This window comes from Ambystoma mexicanum, chromosome 2p (genome assembly GCF_040938575.1).
Source record: "Ambystoma mexicanum isolate Mex_15411 chromosome 2p, UKY_AmexF1_1, whole genome shotgun sequence".
Classification (NCBI taxonomy): domain Eukaryota; kingdom Metazoa; phylum Chordata; class Amphibia; order Caudata; family Ambystomatidae; genus Ambystoma; species Ambystoma mexicanum.
Genome location: NC_090923.1, coordinates 112,335,980 through 112,354,837, shown reverse-complemented (window position 1 = coordinate 112,354,837; position 18,858 = coordinate 112,335,980).

The following is an 18,858-nucleotide window of genomic DNA, read 5'->3' as shown; positions in this document are numbered from 1 at the left end:
AATGAAATGAAACCCATTAAAAAAACCTCACCTAATTAAGAACTGTATACAAAAACGTGGGGCATTGTCTGAGCGTCCCAAAAGAAAAAAAAAGAGAAAGGAAACCTAACACTAACTATATAAAATGGCGGCGGGCAAGTCCTACCGCTCACTCTGTGATGTTGTGGGCCAGGGCATCATCGAACTCCATGTCAATCTCCTGGAGGCGGGCCTCTGCCCTGGCCGAGGTTTCGCATGGATGCATCCATGGCCTGTTCCAACTCCCTGCGAGTTACCCCGAGGCACTCAGCCCGCCTCAATGCCTTGCACATGGAGAACTCCGCCCTGACCATTGTGAGCTGCACCTCTTCCGCCCGCCGCTGCTGCGCACCTATCCGCTGGCCCAACCGGAGCCACACGGAAGACACTCCCATTCCAGGGTCCTCCTGCCCTCTGGCCGATGCCTGCCCCCCTGATGTTGATGGCCCCGAGCCATCATCTCTCCCATATACAGCCTGCTGCTGCTGCTGTCCATGTGCCCTGTCCGATGATCCCTGCACATCCTCCTTCTACTGGTCTCCAGTTGTTGGGGTCTCCACCCCTGCTGGACCGCCGACTCCCGACTGTGGCAGGGATGTGAGCTCCACCAAGCTGGCTGTGTTGGTCAGGCCAGATCCACAGGGGGCCCGGGTGGAATCTGGGCCAGAAGACGGCAGGGAGAACGACTGGCGCATAGTCTCCACAGAGAAGGAGAGGTCCGCCATAGTGCGCGACACATGTAGGAACCCACCGACCATGGCCCCTCCCAACTGTGCCACACAGCACTTCGTGATGGCATGCTGGTCCCCCCAGGAAGCACTCACATCATCACGAATGACACGCGTGGGCAACGCGACACCAATAAGGACGGAGCCCATACCGACCTTTGCCAGTTTCACTAATGTAAATGGTGGTGGCAGCTAGATCCAGTAGCTATGATATTCTTTTTAGAAAATAATAAACTCTTTAGAGTTTATGATTCAAAGTGTAGTGTCTCAGTGGGCAATACATTTTGTTTACACTATTAGAATGTGAATTGTCTCGGGAGGATAGCTCAGGGGCAGCGCGCTTGCCTCGGAAGCAAGACGAAGCGGAGCAACACAGGTTCGATCGCATTGCCTGTGCTTAGAGACCTCTGGGTATTAAGTGCGTTATAAATAACCAATCATAGTCCTGCCACGAGCCGATTCAGAGCACATCAAACCAGAGACTGTAGAGAACAGACTATGATGCATTCATTATATGAGACGGTATCATACTAAAATGTCTCCCACATAATTTCAACGTTACCCTTACTGCACATTTGCAGTATACAAAAATGTCGACTTCTTTAGACTGTCGCAGTTCGAAAGAAGAACCATGTTTGTTGTCGCAATGTCATGGAAATGCTCATACATGCTTTTTTGACTACCATTTCTCTAAATGAATAAACTCACGCCGCTGCTTTATTGTACACCAATCAAGTGGAGCAGAGACTCCAGGGGTGTCCCGTGCTCCCCTTCTTTCGTGTAATGCAAGTCAGAGGTTGCAGGGGTGTCCTCAGCTTCCATTACATGGAAAGCAGGGGACAAGACATTTATTTTGAAAAACTACAAAAAAAGGACCCTGCAGCGTCAGCTCAGACCTACGTAAGCGGGAAGGAACTAGCGTCGCAGGGATAGAGGGGAGTCAGAAGAGTGAAGTAAAGACGTGTGCGTAGCGTGTCAGCTGAGCGAAGATTAGCCACGCAGCAGCTTTCTAATGGCTTCAAAGCATCTCCGTTCGCCCGTAATGCACACGCTAATACACACCATTAAAGCAGACAAAAATACGGGCATTATACTGGTCAATAGTTTAATAAGAATAAGAATCGTCATTAAAACTTTATGTGCCTGCCCCATATTTCGGCTATGTGATCACTGCGTTGCCGTTATTGCAGTCAGCATTGTTTTAGTCGACATTTTCGTTGGCGCAGTAATCAGATAGATCCTATGAGGCCATTAACAGAAGAAGTCGAAACCGGAAAAATAGCTGAAAAGGAGTGAATAATGATTTCCTAAACGTATGGATTTCAGCAATAATAACTAGAAAAAGATGTCTGAGATATCACGTCCATGCTGCCTACAAGTTGTCTACGCTGGGGAAACATAACGAAATGACTTATCAGATTGAAACTAACCATAAATCTCGCTGACGCAACTCATGAGGCTGGTGGCATTTCCATCCTTATTGTAGCATATTCCAGACCACTCAAAACAAAAATAAACAATGCACAAATAACCAGCAATGGTATGGGCCAATAGCGTCTGGACAGTGCTTAGCCTCTTGGGTTCCCGTAAGCGGAAACACTTCGATGGGTGGGTAGATTCCAAGAAATGGCAACAGAAGAATGTGGTGATCCTTCTTTCATTGCCAGAGGGGTGTCTTTGGGAGTTTGGATGAAATGCCCATAGGAATGAGGGCACCTCCTCACTACCTTCTGCTTCCTGGTCACTGGGATTCAATTAAAGTCTGCTGGTGACATCAGAGTTGCAAGACAAGTGGTTTGAGTAGAGCAGGGCCTCCATTAGCGTCACATGCCCTTTAGCCGCCACTGACCATCTCCACGGCTGTTTGGACACTTCCTCAACTGCTGAAAAGACATGCAATTATGACTGTGTTTTTGTGTGTTTTGACAGGATTGATGTTGCCCTTTACGGATTTTGGTATTAATGTGTTGCAAGAACCGGCAATGAGTGTGGCTGTTCATTAAGTAGCAGTCTGAGGACGGGAATCGCCACACTGTTAGGTTTTCCAGAGGTCCAATGTCCTTTGTAAATACGTTTCTATGGCCGGCGTTACATGCAGGCTTTGCAACACCGTTATGTCTGTTGATCACTCTCTGCCATTGGGTATCAGAGAATTGATATTTCAATTTGTGGTCCTAGAGTATTTGAGTCACCAACCAACTTTGTTTGGGCTATTACTCACCTAGCACAGATGCACAAAGTGTGTTATAATCCGTCGTAAATACAGTGGCCAGTACACAATGTCCATAAACTGTCTGTCTGAGGCACGTATGTTAAATCATCTCCCTGCTCACCTCCAGTTGTTCCCTTGTCCAAAACTGTGCGATCTGTTTCTGCGTTTCAGGCTAAACTTGTTGCCAACTTGCGGGGTGCTAGATCACACTAAACAACTCAGAGAACTGCCAAACACCCGTCGCTTCTGTAAAAATATTCTCCAGCCGGTATCTTTATACCATATTGTGATGGTTTGTGTAGCGCTGAGAGTCACAAGAGGCACATATCGTGAGCTGTTACCTCTGACTGCTATCCCGTTAACTTTGGAGGAAAGATGGAAAACACTTGTAATTGGGGAAGAAAAGACTGTCATTTGTGCAGTTTTACGGTTCTAGACCGAAATTTCTACCTCAAAAGACTTTTAGCGATCCTTTTGCCCATCACCAGTTTTCTTCTTCCCTGGCTTTGAATTTTCTTTTTTAATTTTCCTTTTTTATCCCTTTCTTTTTTTGTCCGTTTCTTTCTTGCAGGCTTAAATCGATAATCTTTCAAAGGGAAATGTAATAATGGAAAGTTTGTAATAAACTAAGTCATTTAATTAAAAAAAATAAATAAATAAATACCATGAACTGACAATAAGAAGCCCTGTTTTGAGGACCACATGGCAGAAACACGTGTCACTAAGGGCAACGAATAAAGGACACTTCAGTAAAATGTGAATGTGAAATGACTTCACTGGAAGCAGTTTATGAATTACAAGCTCCAATGGCGCTGTCAAGGGGTAATACATATGATCATAGTTTATGGGAGTTAGTTGCCATTTTATAATGTGATGGTTGCCAAGTAGCATGCTGCCATCATTTCATGTCCTTTCCCTTTCCCAGGTCTCCCAGGGGAAAGCAGGATTTCCCTTCCCAGTTTTTGGTTATCCTATGGGGTTTTCCCGTGTTTGAAGTGGTCAATCCCATTTTTTTCTGCTCGGAGATTGTAAGGAATCCACAAGGGCAAGCCAGGAGCTGGTCCCGTGGCTCCTCTGCCGTGGCTTGCATCTTAGTGCCAGTTTGGCCTTGCCAGTCGAGATAGAGGAAGAGATATCACAACCTGTTAAACTGCATGCTGATAATGGCAGAAATAGTAGGTATTCTGAGCCGAAACTACCCCCTCAATAGCATTTGCTTTATTTATTGGTAATTTATAATGCACCTATACACAATGTGTTTTAAGGCGCAACAAGACAAGAGGGGGGTGGGCGACTGGGATGGCAGAAACAAAAAACGGTCCTACTAGTAACAAGAAGTGCAGGTCAGGGTGGAACGATCCATGGGATAAGCGAGTGCCAGGGGAGAGCAGGTGGACAGAGCCAGGGGAAAAGGGGAAAGCAGAGAGTGCAGGGGAAGGATGGACCACGTGCTAAGTGCGAGGTAAGGGGCTGGAAGGCCTCAAGAGGTTCAGGCCCAGCCTGGCTAGTGCAGGGGAGGAGGCCCGGAAGGGCAAGTACAGGTTGGGGGGATTCGTGGAAGACCAAGTGCATGTATAGCCTGAACGAGGAGGGCCTGGTGCCCTGTAAGAATATGAAGGAACCAGGCAGCCCGTCAAGCAGCAGTCAGTGACATTAGCTGCTGAGGAGGAAAGAAAGGAGGAAGAGAAAAGGAGAAAGGGAAAGTCTTGAGAAGCTTCCAGAAAGTTAAGGAGCTCCGGCTCAAGTCAGGGAGGGGCAGGGAGGCCATTCCAGAGGGAGGCACCTGCAGAGGAGCGAGATCTACCCCCACTCTCTGTATTGAAAGGGTTCCATGTCATTTAATCGTGGGATTTTTTTTGTGGAGATATTTTACCACAGATTCTTTTACGAAAAAACTCATCGAATTCATTTATTTTTTATTTTTGGGGGGTTACCCCCCAACCTCCATCCCTTTAATTTTTTTTATATATTCCTGAATACCCACACCAAAAATTTGATGAGTTTTTTCAGCAGAAATGTTGCGGTAAAAATCAGAGTGTAGAAACGTCCCATGATGAAAGGACATCGTACCTTTGTAAGGCGTCTGATCTGCAGAGAGTTGGAGCTAGAAGACCAAAGACCTCTAGCAGGAAAGTATTTAGGGAGAGAGAGTTGGATGTTTCAGAGTCTCAGGTCCCATAAAACCTTGTGAATGATGCAGAAGGTGTTGAACCTCTTCCTCAGAGAAACCGGGAGCCAGTGGAGAGATTTTAGAGCTGGAGACATGCGGTCCCTGGGCTTGTGGCCAAAGATAAGCCTTTCAGTCCTATTGTGGATTAGTTGAAGAGGGTGAAGGGAGGAGTTAGGCAGATTGAGGAAGAGGCTGGTGCAGTAGTCCTGCCTGGAGAGGACCAGAGCTCTGAAGACATTGAGGTTCTGGCGGAAGGTGAGGAAAGGGAGAATAACTCTGAGGAGGTGCAGCTGAAAGTGGGCCTTCTTGACAAGGTCCGTGATATGAGGAGAGGAGGGAGAAGAATCGAAGATGACAACTAGATTGTTTGCCTCACAGGAGGATGAAGGGAGAGGGCCCATGAAGGGGAGCCAGAGTGTTGGAGGGAAGGAGGGAGCAGGGGTCCCAATGAAAAGGATCTACCTCCATGTCAGCAGGACTCGGAAAATGTCTCCAAGGCTACTCACTCCTGTGAAAGGTGCTTGAAGTACAGCGGCCAGAGCTGATGACCGCGCCGAAAGTAATGAGGGAATCCCTAGCTGGTTTAGGATAGTAAGTTGGTGAGGCTTCATTCTCAAATCATCTTTTCTAACTGTTAGAGAGCTCACAGTGAGAAGACATTGTGCACCTTGTTCGTGTTACTTTTGATATCCTGTGTCCTGTATCACAGACTAGAGCATGTGTCATTTTGTTTATCTTGGATTGTTCTCCTGCTGTTCAGCTGCCTTCAGCCCTGTTGTTGTTCTTGGGGTCAGGTAAGAACCTTTTGTGATTAAGATGTATTACTTTCAAGGGAAATGGTTGGGTAGCGTTGGCACACCATCAGCCTACCTTGCAGTGGTTTGCCCTTCTGTAGCTCTGCTGAAGCTGTGTAGTTGTGTCATTTCCTTAGATGTTTTTAGTTTGGAGCCCTTACTTGGAGTTAGCCCCTGACCTCGCTTGTTTATTCTACGCACAAGGCTGGGAGGGATGTAAGCCGGACAGGAGGTTTGGGGCGTATTTTCTTTTCTTTCTGTTTCTGGTAAAATCTTGCCACGTGGAAGGTGCCAGCCTGAAAGTTTCCACTGAGTTGGCTTTGTCAAAGATCTTAGGTTTCTCAGGCCTGGCATCTTTATCACCCCACAAGAAGATCAAAACATGTTTTGAGACTCAGAGGGTTTGGCCAGTTATAAGTGACAGATAGTCAATACACGATTAAGCCTCTGCTCCTACTGTTATGACCTACTTATTTTCCTTGTATACTGACCACTCTAAAAATACGTGCATGTAATTATAGCCTGACTGTATAAATTGCATTTCTCCTGTATAAAAATGTATATATTGTACCATGTATACCTTCACTCAATACCCTTGGGTCAGGTGCGCGTTATAAATAAAATAAACAAACAAACAAGCTCGGGGGCAACTACCATTGTGCTGATTCATACCATCCCCCAGAGTGGGAGGCGGCATTTGGCTCATTGGCCAATGTCAGATACAATGTGGTCGCTCCAGGTTACCCATTCCCTTTTTAATACCCAGAGATTTTAAACCGTTTCCCACCCATTGGACCGGAGGAGTGTGGTTGTTGTGGTTGAATGAGAAGCGTATCACGGCTCATGCCAAACAATAGTCACAGCGTTTCTATATCCTGTGAAATGGTGGAAGTCTCATTGAGGGTGACCATGAATTAATCTGCCCAGCATCATGATCTTTATTCGGTTGAAAAAAACCATCAAAGCACAAATGTAAAATGTATTACAAACTTCACTAAAGCAATACTTGTAAAATCAATAAAAAATGAAAAAGGAGAACTAATTGCCATTCATCCCAGGTGTGGCTTTCTAAAAAGAAAGCTTAGAAGATCATTTTAACATAAAAACAGTCATTTCTAGTCAAATTTCAAACATCTCAACCAAGTCCGGCGAATGAATTTTGCTACAAGATATATGGTACGTAGGTCTTCAGTGTTTCCACAATATAATAATATACAGTCAAGTTTCCAAATGACAACCAAACTACACAGTGGGAGTAAGTAGCGCGATCTCAGATCCTTATATCTTGTGCATTGTAGGACATTGTTACATCGACAGTCCTTTTTTAAATGGGTTTCCCCCCCATTGTCATTCATCGAAAAAAATAAAAATTTAGGGGGGTGGGTGAGGGCATGTATGGGATGGGTGGGTCGTGAATAGAGAAAAAACAACATGGGAGATGGGTTGGGGAACCCCACAAAAATAAAAAAACACATTTCAATTAGTTTTTTCGAGAAAAAAGATTTGGATAAAAAACATCGCAAAAAGACTGTCAATGTAACAACATAGAACCATTGTGCCCAATAGCCACCAATGGTCTCATTTGGGGCTCCACAAGCCCTGCGTGTAGTAGTAACATTAGATGAATGCCACAGCTATTTTCAGAATACCAGTATGAAAGGCACAGAGCATAATTTGGAGCAATTACATCCAGATAGGCTTCAAACTCAATATCTTGTTTTAATCTGAGGCAGGTGCGACTGGTGCTTAGCTTCAAACATGCCACCTCCATTCAGTGCCTGGATGCCTCTGCACTAGCGCTCTTCAAGGACCCTTTCCCTCTGCAGCGCATCTCGTATGGAGAGTCCCATAGGTGGTCCATGTCTAAACTTTTTGGTCCTTGCTGCACGTGTCTAAACCAGGAAACACCATCACTTATGCCGATTTTCTATTTTTGATCCCCGGCGTTGCTGTTTTCCCTCATCTCCTTCCGCCCGCCCCCAAATCCAGCAACTCCACACCCCACCTCTGCCACTGCCATCTCCTTAGCATACATGGGCTCCTCCAGCCGGGCCTCACCATCCGCCCCCCTAACTTCCTGGTCATTGCCATGGAAATGGAAGAGGGGATGCTAACGGATCTGTGCCTTCTATTCCATGGCAACCCTGACGAAAAAGTGCGGCCATTTTTTTATTTGTTATTGCTATTAGCACATCAAGGGTTTGCCTCGGGGTGCTAATAGCAATAATCACGCGTTCTGGGAGCTTCACCGTCCCAGTAACAGCAACGGGGAGCGCTGAATCCCACAGAACACAGGATTCTTCCTAAAAAATGGCTGTTTCAATTGAGCCTTTCTGTGCAGTTGTCACTTTGTATCCATAACCTTCAATAAGTAATCAGATTAAACCCTGTCCAGTGCCTTGTCTAGATAAGCTGCAGGAGTGGGCCCATACTGTCCATGGCTGCCCTTCCCATGCAAATCCCATGCAAATTGCTCAGCCATGGCTTGCTGGAGGAATAATCTTCCTAGGACTGTTGGCAGAAACTGTGCAGATCAGTTTTACTTTCGTGTCAACAAGGGCGTATGGTCAGTAGTGCTGCACTTAGTAAGCTTTCTGCTGCATTTTGATTGGACCCTTATTTGTTTATTTATTTACCAGTTTATAACGCGCCGGTAGCCCGCAGGCATCGGGACGCACATGTACACAAGACAACAGAGAGAGAACAGGACAAGAGAGAAGACGGTCCTAGTAAACAGTAGTGTTCCCAATAACCACTCTGTGAAAGTTGCTTTCAGAAGTGTGCCCAACAACCCCTCTGTGAAATTTAGAGGTGTACCCATTAGCCGCAATGAGAGTTACATTTAGAGGCGTACCCATTAGCCGCAATGAGCGTTACATTTAGAGGTGTGCCCAATAGCCTCCCGGGTAAACTGAATTTAGAAATGTTCCTAATAGCCTCGCTGGAAAACTGAATTTGGAAGTATCCCCAATAGCCTTGCAGGAAAATGAAGTTAATAGTGCGCCCAGTAGCCTCTCTGTGGAAAATTGAATTTAGATATGGGCCCAATATCCTCTGTGAAAGCTACATCTAGAAGTGCTACCAATAGCATCTGTGAAAGTTGATTATAGAAGTGTATCCAATAGACACCCTGGAAAGTCTCAAGTAGAAGTTTGCCCAATAGCCTCTCTGGAAAATTGAACTTAGAAATGTAGCCCAGTAGACGCTCTGTGAAAATTTGCATTTAGAAGTGTACCCAATAGCCTCCGCGAGTGTTACACTTAGAAGTGTGCCTAGTAGCCTCGCTGATAAACTGAATTTAGAAACGTTCCCAATAGCCTCTGTATGGAAAATTGTACTTAGAAGTTCGCCCGGTAGCCTCTCTGGGAAAGTGATTTTAGAAGTTTGCACATTGAAAGAGCATATAACCATTCTTACCACACCCCACGCTTACTCTCTCCTTTACATCACCACTCAACTAGAACACAGAGATACTATGACACCATTCGGTATAACTGTTCCCATACGAACATCCACCGCTTACTCCACATCATTCTATGTAAACACTGCTGGTCTCACACCCCAGCCAGGCGTTTTCCTCAGGCCTAACGCAGCCACATCCGTTCCGGATAAATCCTGCCAGAACGAACACATTCTCCTGATCTCTCAACCACCACACCTATCAATAAGAATCAGCTATTACATGTGTACCGCACGAGCTGCACACATATCCGGTGCACACACGCACCTTTTGACTCTCCCTACTCTCTCTACTGATCTGAACTTCGGTTCCCAAGGGCGTTCAACCTACCAGCGCCTTCAGACCATACCAATGGTATATAAGGCGCTATATAAGTGCAAAATAACAATAACAATAACAATAACAATAGTATTCGAGAGTGTTAGCCCAAGTGAAATCTAGTTGTATCGCATTGTTGTATTCTAACTCTTAGTACACATTTTCTGATGATCAGGTCAGATATCTCATCATATTTTACCAGATTAAGGCCTTACCCTGGAAACATCCAGCTCCATTGACCCACCAGCTCACCACATCCAGCCACCAAACCTCACCCAACTTCACCCACAACCAGGCGTTAATTGGCCCAAGCTCACCTCAGAAACCCCCACCCGCACCCTCAAGACCTGAGCAGACAATGGTAGTGGTTGCAAAATATCTGGCATCTGCATATATAATGCATGCACAAAAGCCAACATTGCTGGCTCTACCAATGCATGGTTAAATGGGCGACCCTCCTACTGACACCAGAATCCTCCAACTCCCAGATAATACCTAGATGCAGGCTCCTAGAACTGCGCTTCCCTCTCCATTGGCAGGAGCAGTCTAGTTTAACACAGCCGTGTTTTCATTTGCCTCACAAAGGACAGGCGATCCAACATTTAAAACATGGTTGCTGTGCCACTGAACGTCAAAGCATTGTTTGCAAAATGTCTGGCAAGTGCATAACTAATGCCAGCACAAGAGCCAAAATGTTTGGCTTTGCCAGTGCTTGGGAACTGCGCATGCCCCTCACTTTGGAAGAGAAGCTTTGTCCTTGGCCTTCTATCAAACACTAACTGCCCTATTGCCACTCTGCCCGCTTTGGAGAGAGTGTTGCAGTTAATCCGCAGGTGTGTTGCTAAGGGTCTGGAAAAGATCTGGGGCTACACTAATGCCGGGACCACTGGGACTTGGGGCTAGCTAGCCTTTTGGTTGTAGTGCCAGAGCTTCTATCTGGGGCTACAACCAAAAGACCCGGGGCTATAGCCCCCTAAGCCTCCCTCTAACAATGCCTCAACACTACCAATGGCATGGGAACCCTCAAACTCATAGAAAAAGATAATGAGTGGCGTGTCCTGGAGCCGTGTTGACATCGCCACTGGCAGAATCAGTCTAGCTTTCCCCAGTCACGTTTAAAGGCGGGGTACCTAGTATTTTAAACATGGCTGGCGGTCCACTGAAGTTCAAGGCCAGTATAGCATTATTTAGATGCAGGTGTATGTGTCGATTGTACACACACACACAGGCACAGATGGCCACACTAATGAAATTGTCAGCGCCAACACCCTGCTTCACAGAGCGGTGCAAAGCGTGTTTTTGCAGTGCAAAGTGGCTTTGCACCATTTTTGCACCAGTGCTAATTTACGTTGCACTGCAAAAATACATTTTGCACCGCTCTGTGAATCGGGGTGTTTGCACCCGCAAACAATTCCATGAATAAGGCCCAGAGTGTCTGTCTTTGTTACATAATATTATTGCTCACTAGAAACATATCACCATTGAAAATGCGCCCTGAAGCTTGAAATACTGAGGCTGTCTTTCCAGAATGAACACTACAGTGGTAGCTATGGCCAGGCCCCGCAGCTGCGCCCGTAACCACCTCCGACACATTAGCAGTAAATGTTTCACGCATGTTGTCATAGCCTATCATTGCCAAACACCCTGCGGTTAGTGAATCCAGGCTGCAAAGAGCTGTTAGAGGTCAGATGCAGGGTCACCCCTGACATTGTACGTGCAGCTAATAGACACTTGACAGCGCATTAGGCAGAAACCCGCGACACATTATCCGCCGCCAACATACGCTCGCGACGTTTTGCAACATACCACTTACATGTATTTGTTTTGCAATAACAGAAACTTGACACTGATTGGGCTGATGAAAGGGGGCCTGCGGCCTGAGCTGTGACGAGCGTGTGAAATGAGGGCAGTTCATCACGCCCCTCTCGGGAATCCGGGCTGGTGTTAAATAATAGTTGGGGGGACAAGTGTAGTCCATCACGCAGGCCTCTGAAAATCGATGAGAGCACTAAAATGTAATAAAGCACGCAGTATTCTGTAAACAACGCGCGCTCCAGTTATAATACACAGTTTAGTAATTGACATTCATTGGGGAAGACAAATCGTTGTTTACCAAACCAAAGGTATTAATCCAAGGAAAGGATTCATGCATGAAACTGATAAGTGGTGTTATTTACAAAGCCTTAATACTGCGCCAGTCACCACCTGAGTGTTCTTAGAGTGCTGGTGTCTAATCAGTGGAAGTGGCATATCTTGACTCCCAACCCGTGTCACCCCTGGAGTCTGCGGAGGAAGAGTGAAAGAAACCGGTCAAAATGTGAAATGGAGGCATTGTAACAACTGTGGCCACTGGGCACCCAGAACAATGAGTAGGAGTGCCCAAATCCCTTTGTGCAATGTGCTGAAACTTGGATGCTCACACATTTTAGATTCACAAACCTGCCAGTGCGCCAAACAGAAGAAGCAAAGGACTCAGGGACAATATGTCAACGGAGAACCTCCATGATCAAGTAAAAAAGTGCAGCAATGCACTGGAATTGCTTCCTGTTGGTCATGTTGCAGGTTTAAGAGGTAGGTGTTGCGCTAAACTGTAGACCTCATGCTCACTAGTTCTGTCTACTGTAGTGACGGAGTGGCTTGGGCATGCTTTTTCGGTAATACTTTCATTATGCCTCCTTGAGGGACTCGAGGTGGGGCTCAACCAGAGACCGCTGTAACCAAGTTGATGTCTGACAGAACTTGAGCTAAGTGGTGTCTCGTGGAGACCCAACCCCACAGCTCTACTGTCCTAATATTTCGTTCTGCCAGCCATTGGCGATGCATCACACCCCACCCTCGACATCCACCCACCCCCATGCACACATTCTCTAAAAGTCTAGAAAGTTAAGAGGTGTCTCGTGGCGATCACATTCGCCACAGTTTGACTGTCCTGATTTTGCGGTCTAATGGGCCTTGCCTATGCCTCATGCCACAGACTCTGCCCTGATGACACGCACATAGCCCTCTTGCTCATTATTCCTATTTACTAGGGTGGTGGTGTGGCCTGAGGTCGCCTGTATTGGATATTTTTTCGGTAATCCTTTAATAATGCCTCCTTGAGGAACTAGTGGCGGGGCTCAGCCAGAAACCACTGTAACCAAGCAGACACGTGGCAGACCTTCAGCCATGAGTCCAATGAACACTTAAAGGGGAAGTTCACTGAAAAATGTTATTATCTCTAAAGATGGGCCATAATAAAAAAATGTATACAAAAATATTTTTAAAGAAAGTTCGTTTGTACAATTTTGAGCAAATGAAGCTCAAAGTAAAAAATGTCAAGCACTAGGAGGCATCCATTTTGTGAAATGAATGAGCCTCCTCTGTTCATGTTAAACTCTGCTCTGGCGGCAATAATCAAGCAAAAGCCCCCTACTGGGAGCTTTTGCTTACTGCTGCCAGAGAGCAGACCTTAACATGAATAGAGGAGGCTGCCTTGACTTTATGGTTTCTGCACTCCCCAAGCCCAGGGAAGCACAGAAAATGCAAAATGAAAGGTATTGTAATTATAAATACTTCACCTTCCGCCAGTGCAGTTTTCATATTTGCTGCAACTTTCTTTTCTAGTTTCCTGAGCACGGGAAGCTGAAAACTAAAGTTGCAGCAATTATGAAAATTCCGCTGGCAGCCAGAATATTTCTTCTGTGACTCTCTTCCAATGGTTGATATTGGCTTGCATGGATTTGTATATAGATATATCTATTTTTCATAGATATTTGCAATTTATATATTGGTTGTTAGTGTGTAGATAGAGATATGATAGGATATGATGTGGCATTCATAATGTGCCTGTACACAAGTGTTTCTAAGCGTGACAATACAAGGAGGGGGAAACAAAGAGAAGAGAAAATAACGATCTTACTATGCCTTGTATCATTCTGATCGCGCAAGTGCGAGAAAGAGGGAAGGGGAGAAGTGCCAGGGGGAGGGGAATGGGGAAGTGCAGGTAGCTCTTTAGTGCTGCCGGTAAGTGGCTCATAAGTGCAGAGATAAGGGACTGTAAGGTTGCAGATACAGACCCTTAAGTGCTGGGGAACCTGGAGGCAGTGCCAGGGCAACTGGCGATGCAAGAGCCTGGGCCCGAGGTCAGAGGGTAACCAGGTGATCAGTGTGCTGAGCAGTCAGGTGCGTCAGCAGGGTAGAGGAAGAGAGAAAGTGGAAGCGAAAAGCAAGGTCTTGAGTTGCTTCCATAACCGGAGGTGGGTCTGCTCAAGTTTGCGAGAGGTAGGGAGGCTGTTCCAGAGGGAGGCCCCAGCCGAGGAGATAGATCTGCCCCCAACTCTCTTCTTGGTAGAAGCGTCTGGCACTCAGAGAGTTGGAGGTGGATGAGCGGAGAGCTAGAGAAGGAAGATGTTTTTCAAGAGAAATTAGGAGGTAGAGAGGTCCCAGGCCCCAGACCCCAGAAAGCCTTGTGGACGATGCAGAGGAGCATGTCAATAGTTAAAATAAACCCAATAGCCTCCTCAAATTCTGAATGCCCCATGCACACAATACTGTCATATGATTGATGGAAAATCCATGGCAGCTTCCTTATGCGTTCTAATAAATTCTGCAGTCTGCTTATGTGGTCTTCACATGTTTTCTGCCATATAGGATACTCATGTTTTTGTTGTGTACCAGATTTATCAGCTGGCATTCCAACACAGCTCAATATGACCTTTTGTGGAGTCATAGTGGCCTCACCCTTTTTGACTGGTTTAAGGTGATATCTGGATTCTATGATCTTTTTGCTGTTTGATTTTCTTGTCTTTTCATGTTGAATTGGTGATATTTCTCAATTGTGTTTGCTCCATGTGACAATGTTCTCAAAAGTCTCAACTTCTGGTCCTGAAAGGACAATTGAAAAGAAAAGGGAAGCAGCAAGAGTTCTCTGGATCTGCACAAAGGTTGATGGGAACCTTAAAATGGCCATCTTCAATAGTAACAATCTGAGATCTATCTTTCAGATAGAATCTTTACCACCTAAGTGGTCTACTGTTTGTACTGTAGACTCTAAATAGTAATACAAAATCATTTCAATTCTAGCCTTACTGGGAAAGAATACTTTTTTCATAGGCACAAAGCTTAACCCATTTAAGAAAACGTGTTCTTGTATTGGAGCGCTCTATATATTATATTTTCTGGAAACTGCTATTCATTGACATTTGGATTGACTTGTGTTAAATTGTGTTTTTATTTTGTAGCATTGAAATTGCATGGTTGTCCTCATAAATTAAGCATTTTGATCGTAAACTTGTTTGAAATGAAAGAGGTTTAACACAAGCATGCATTTGGTGTCATGTAAAAGTAAATGATTTATCTATAAGAAGGTGAAAATGTTTTTCCATGGTTTAGCTATCTTTTTTTAAAATTATTATTAATTTGGTTAGCTGATAACATCAACCTTTCAAATCAACGAATTATTACTTTTTAAAATGATTCTAATTATCTAGGTACAAACAATAAATAAAATAACAATTCTGGACAATTCATTCTGGACCTTCATATGATCAGCACAAATGATAAAAATAAAACATAACATAGTAAACATGAAATACAACAGATATACATAGTGCAATTTTCGATCACTATAGACTTTACAAGCTAGAGATTGGCATCAATTGAAACAACATAAAAATCTGTGACTGGTTAGTTGTATGCCAGAAACAGGCCCACAGGCCCATACAGATAACATGTGTTTAGAACTGTACATAATGGTTTAGAGAAGGCTGCTTAGTCCTAAAGTGCCTTACAAGACAGCTGGAGTGGGAAACATTGATTCAAGAAAATGAACTACAGCTATTTTGACAGCAAGCCTAGAGTTGGAAAAGATAAATTGCCATATACTATCAGAATCCAAAGGGCGATAGATGCATATCACATTTTTAAAGCGTAATTTATGTTTAGTTGCTAGAGCCGGGCAATCTACAATAAGATGTTGTAGTGTTTCGTGTAGCAAAATATCGACACAAAAGCAGCAGAAATTCTGATCTTTTGGAATCTGACCCTTTCTGGCCAAAACATCATTAGTAGGCCATAGGTTTAATCTGAAACGTAGGTATTGGTTTCGAAGATATGGTGCTGGACACTTTACTAGATAGTCTACCATCTTACGAAATTTCTTATGTCCAAATAAGGCCCCATTAAAATCTTTGCAGTGGTCACATTTAGAGCGGTTGCTTGTCCAATCAAATTCAATAGTTTGATCTTTTCTCGAATGGTTCAAGAGGCATCTGCTAGTACATCTAGGATACAAGTCCGCCATTTACAAGGAAAATAATGGTCAGATTTGAGAAGATAGTATGCAATTACACTCAAAATGTTGTTCGTTCTGAGACGTAGTAAACATTTGCACAGAAGAGTGGACATTTTCCATAACGCATGTATGTGCAGTGAAAGAGCGCCCAATTCAAATCGTATGATTGGTAGGGGAGCGCATTTTGGGAGTTTTAATACTTGTTTCCAAAAGCGCGCCTCCAACAAATCCCAGGATTTTCGTGTTCTGGGAAGTCTTGATTCAATCCCATACAAGATAATTGGGACAACTTTCTGCTGGAAAAACATCATCACATGTGTGCAAGAAAATTTGCCATATTTATACAGCAACATTTTTGCCTGTGAAATCAATGTTGGGAGCTTCAGATCTAAAGATTGCTCAAAAATAACATCTGACAATGAAATGGCACTCCTAGATATTTATATTGCATTACCACCTTTAGTTCAGAGTTACGTATTGTCCACTTGAATCTTGAGGCGGTTGTACTTGTAGTACCACCATTACACACAACTACTTGTGTTTTGTCAAAATTCATTGACAAATTGTTGTCAAGGGTATACATATTCAACCCATCAAGAAAGTTTTGTAGCCCTTTGGGAGTCTGGGATAAAAGGACCAGATCGTCCGCATAAAGGAGCCATACCACTTGTTGTAGGCCCAGTTTTGGAGCATCTGAGACTATGGCTATGAATATTTCGCCCATGTCTAAAATAAATAAATTTAAAAAAATGGAAGCCAAAATACATCCCTGTTTCAGGCCACGCTCTGTCGAGAAACAAGAGGACAATAAACCTACCAATGTTAGTCTTACTTGAATAGTTGTTCCTATATGCAAATGTTTGATGAGGAGTGAACTAGGGCATTTGCAGCGGATTAGCTTTTTATACAATAGATGATGGTCAATAGAATCAAATGCCACCCGGAAATCTACAAATGCTAGATATAGGGGTTGTTTCCGGGTAGCATAATGTGATTTAATCATATTTAATGCACTGATGTTGAGCGAAGTACCTAAACCCGCGACAAACCCTGATTTGAAGGGGTCGCGCATATGTATGTCTGAGGCCCAGTTATTTAGATCTCGTAAGATGATTCGACAGAAGATTTTACCAGGAGCATCCAGGAGTGCAATATGACGGTAGCTGGAGGGTTTACATCGATCACCTTTTTTGTAAATGGGCAATACAATGGAATGTTTCCATGATTGAGGTAGCTGCTGTGTAGTGATTACATGAGTAAAGATGTTATGCAACACCTCAGCCCAGATCTCTGGGTGTTGTTTAAAATTAAAATTCCAGAGACCATCAGGGCCCAGAGCTTGCAACCGACTCGCTTTGTGAATATAGAATAGAATGTCTTCTTTGTCGAAGACAAGATGAAACTTTGTAATTTCCAATGCAGAGTTAAGATGCATTACATTGTCCGGGACAGCCTATAATTGTGAATAGTAGGTGATCCAGTCATGTTCTGTGACCCCCTGAGATTGTAAGGCTACCTGAAGCCCCGTAGATGCTTGATTAATGGCTGACCATATTTCGGCTGTGTTTTTAGTTTGCAATACACTCAGCATCATAGCTCCATCCCGTTAATACATAAGGGATTTGCGACTGTGAAGACAGTTTTTATATTGGGTTTTTAGTTGAATTAAAACGGGGCCTCGATAGCCATCAGTCAATTTGGAGGCTTCTTGTTTGTGTAGTCGATACAATGTTTTTTCTGTGCTCTTACATCTTGATTAAATACATGTAATTTAGGAGCAGTATTGACTTGCTAACAAGAGGAGGATTGAAAGAGTTGCATTAAGTCGGAGCATCTAATTTCTTGATCTGGTGTGCCAGTGTCATTTTTATGTATTTCAGATGCTAGATGGCTACTGAATAGTTTCAAAGAATGCTCTGACCAACTAGCCTATTACGACTAGGGTTAATTGTTAATTGGCCATTGACCATGTTTTGGATGGTAGGGGCACAAGGGTTTTTTTATAGACCATGTAATTAGAAGCATGTTATGGTCACTCAAGTTTGTTGACAGAATCTGAAAGTCAGTGACTTGGGTTATAAGAACAGGGTCTATGTAGACATAGTCAATAATCACAGAGCTGTTTTCTCTATGCCACATTGGTTTTGGTGGAATATCTGCTTTGAAGGATTCGTTAAGCATTTGAAGATTTCGGGTTTTAACAAAGTGTTTCCATTTTGCTGATCTCCCAACAGACTGAGATGGATTTATTCGCCGACAATGGAGGTTCAGGTCTCCCGCTATTATGATCTTCAAGACGTTGGGGGTCCACCAATATAAGATTCATCAGATCATTAAGATCTTTTAGGAAGCATTCCTCAGAGATCCCCAGTGGGTTCCAATAAACATTCACTAGGGCATACATCATGCCATAATGATGAAGTTTTACCATCTGCATAAATGCATTAGGCGAGGCCCACGGCTCTATTTAATAGCAATTAGTAACCCTGAAGTGGGACGGCCACGAGTGGCTTTGGTTGATAGGGGCATGTGCACATCAGGTTTCTCCCAAATGGGGATCGAAGTGACCCACGTCTCGTGTAAAAAGATTACATCATGTTTATTGATCTCAAGTAGGCTATTGTTTAATAGGTGTTTGAACCCCTGGAGTTCCAGCTAAGTAGGGAATCTGATGTAGATAATGAGGCTTGATCTAGTTGATGTTGATTAACATTGCATTTGTAGACACATTGCGAGGCTACCTGATATGATGTCTCTTGACTTGGCTTAAAGACTGAGTTTGAGATGGATTGGGGCAGAAGGACGTTAGGCCATGGGTTTGAATTTTTGATAGGAAGCGAGCCAGCCAACAAAATGAAACCCATGGTGTAAAGTTGAGCTTTGGCGA